Here is a 3,281-nt window from a genome sequence, read left to right as displayed (position 1 = left end):
AGTGTGGCATCAGGATCAGAGGAAGGCTATTAACCACCTGCGAGATGCAGATAATGCAACCTTGCTTGTTAAAAGTGTGGAGGACTTGAAGCACTTACTGATGAAGATCAAAGATTATAGTCTTCGGTATGGATTACAATTCAATGTGAAGAAAACCAAAATTCCCACACCTAGACCAATAGGTAACATCATGGTAAACAAAAAAAAGAGTTAACCTGTCAAGGTTTCCATCTTGCTTGAATCCACAATAAATGCTCATGAAGAAGCAGTCAAGAGATCTACTGATGCATTGTATTAGATAAGTCTGCTGCACAAAGCCTCTTGAAAATCTTGAAAAAGAAGGTCATGACTTTGTGGACTAAGGTGTGACTGAACAAACCATCGTATTTTCTTTCTTTTTTTAATCATTTTATTAGGGGCTCATAAAGCCATTGTATTTTCAATTGCCTCAAATTCATGTGAAAGTGGGACACTGAATAAAGAAGAATCGAAGACAAATAAATGCGCTTGAATTGTGGTGCTTGAGAAGAACATTGGAAGTACCAATAGACAGGTAAAAGGACTCAACATCTTGGAAGAAGTCTGTCCAGACGACTCCTTGAAGGCATGGGTGTTGTTAAGATTTTGCCTTACATACTTTGGACATGTTGTCAGGGGAGACCAGTCCCTGGAGAAGAAATCATGCTTGGTAAAGTGGAGAGGCAGCAAAAACCAGGAAGGCCGTGAAAGAGATTAGTTGTCCCTGTGGTTGCCACAATGAGCTCAGGCATAGGAATAATGCAAAGATGGTGCAGGACTGTGCAGTGTTTCATTCTGCTGTGCATAAGGTCGCTTTGAGTCAGAACTGATGATAGCACCTAACAACAATAATATAATGATAGAACTTTTTTTAACTTTTAAGTTTGTTCTAAATCATTTAGCTGATTTTAAAAATTTAATCATTTTATTGGGGGCTCATACAACTCTTATCACAATACATATATGCATCCACTGTGTCAAGCACATTTGTACATTTGTTGCCATCATCATTCTCAAAACATTAGCTTTCTACTTGAGCCTTTGGTATCAGCTCCTCATTTTTCCCCCTCTATCCCTGCTCCCCCCTCCCTCATGAACCCTTGATAATTTATAAATTATTATTATTTTGTCATATCTTACACCGTCTGACATCTCCCTTCACCCATTTTTCTGTTGTCCATCCCCCAGGGAGGAGGTTATATGTAGATCCTTGTCATCAGTTCCCCCTTTCCGTCCCACCTCCCTCCACCCTCCTGGTATTGCCACTCTTAGCATTGGTCCTGAAGGGATCATCTGTCCTAGATTCCCTGTATTTCCTGATCCTATCTGTACCAGTGTATATCCTCTGGTCTAGCCAGATTCTTAAGGTAGAATTAGGATCATGATAGTTGTGGGGAGCATTTAGGAACTAGAGGAAAGTTGTATGTTTCACCTTTGCTACACTGCACCCTAACTGGCTCGTATTCTCCCTGCGATCCTTCTGTAAGGGGATGTCCAGTTGCCTACAGATGGGTCTTGGTTCCCCAATAGGTTTAGTATTAAGGTAGCAGATGGACATTGGGCCTCCAATCTAGTACTCCCTCAATGCCAGAATACTTTGTTCTATTAAACTGGCATTCCATGATGCTCACCTTCCCGACATGATTGCCGAAGACAAAGCAGGTGCATAAGCAAATATGAAGAAAGCTGATGGAGCCAGGCTATCAAAAGATATAGCATCTCGGGTCTTAAAGACTTGAAGGTAAACAAGTGGCCATCTAGTTCAGAAGCAACAAAGCCCACATGGTAGAATAATAGAACTCTTAGTCCCAAGTGAAAGAGCATCAGATTTGGAGTAGACATGTTAAATGGGAATTGTTTTATATAGCCAGAAGGTCATGAGTTGGAAAAGCTTCAATGTGGTTTGCCTCAAACAATATCTACTGCTCATAATATTTCTCCATCCCAAGTCCCTGGATTTTCTTCTTAGCCCTCCTTTTCAGACTGAAATTTCTTCATAGCAAAATGGTTGCTACAGATGCCACTCACACCATCACACACAAGTCTTCTGAGGAAAAAAAGAGTCCCCTCTCAGAAGTCCCAGTAAAGTGTTAATTCATCGACCTAACTCTTTTGCTTTTGCCCCCTCTGCTTTGTTTGAAGAAAAGACACAACTTCCTATTTATTAACCAGAAATCCCTCTCTATTTTGGAAATATTTTCCAATTTAGTAGTCTCTATCTAAATCTGTGAAGAGCCCTAGTGAAGAAGTGGCTACTTGTTGGCCTTCTACTAACCCAAAGGGCAGCAGTTTGAAACCACCAGCTGCTCCCCAGGAGGAAGCCAAGACTTTCTACTCCAGCAGAGAATTATAGTTTCAAACATCTGAGTGGGCCATTCTACCCTGTCCTACAGAGTCTCTATGAGTAGAAATTGACTCAATGGCAGTGAGTTTAGTTTGGGGTTTTATGTGAATCAATGAGTCCCTTGGTGACAGAAATAGTTTCGAACTCAAGTGAAAAGTTGAGAGATATAATCCACTCAGCAGCATTTAGAAAGTCAGGTCTGGTGATCTGTTTTCAAAAACTTTAAAGAATCAACTTTGCAGCAACTAGCAACAATGACAGAATCTAAATCAATTCAAGACAAACAATATTTGGATATCATATATCAGGCTCAGTGTTAAATACATAGCATTTCAGTTGTTTGCTCATTATTTCTTAATTATAAACAAAAGGAAAAGCACCTGTCTACTATTCCAGATGTTAGTCTAACAACCAGTGAAGGATGATCTCTGTTTTATAATGATGCACTTTAATAAAGTATAAAGACAATTGTTTTAGGCCAGGTTGCCTAGAGAAACAGATTCATTGACACTCATCTACATATAAGAAAGAACTTTATATCAAGAACTTATATTTCAAGAACGCACCCCAGCCCATTCCAACTCAAGTCCATAAGTCCATTGTTAATCCAGAAGTTCTTTCTCAGCTTCCCATGGCCACAGGACAGTGATGCATGACATTGAAACAGGAATTAGGATTATAATAGACCAGAAAGTCCAGAGACCCTTGGATCCAAGGTCAGTGGGAACATGACAGGGCGTTGGCAGCTCTCAGGTCGTGTCCCCTATGGGACCACCCCTTGAGGCAGGTAGAGTTCTAGTAGTGATGTCCCAGCAAGGAAGAAGGTAAAGTAGGAGAAAGAAAACTATTCTCAGTGTCTCTCACTCTGATACCAGTAAGCTTATAACATCAAGGAGGTGCCATCAGGCTGCGATTTGAT

This window comes from Echinops telfairi, unplaced genomic scaffold (assembly GCF_000313985.2).
Source record: "Echinops telfairi isolate 266 unplaced genomic scaffold, ASM31398v2 ScPeMD7_7475;HRSCAF=8513, whole genome shotgun sequence".
In the NCBI taxonomy this organism is placed as follows: Eukaryota; Metazoa; Chordata; class Mammalia; order Afrosoricida; family Tenrecidae; genus Echinops; species Echinops telfairi.
The sequence above is the reverse complement of the archived record's forward strand: the minus strand, read 5'-3'. Positions refer to the sequence as shown.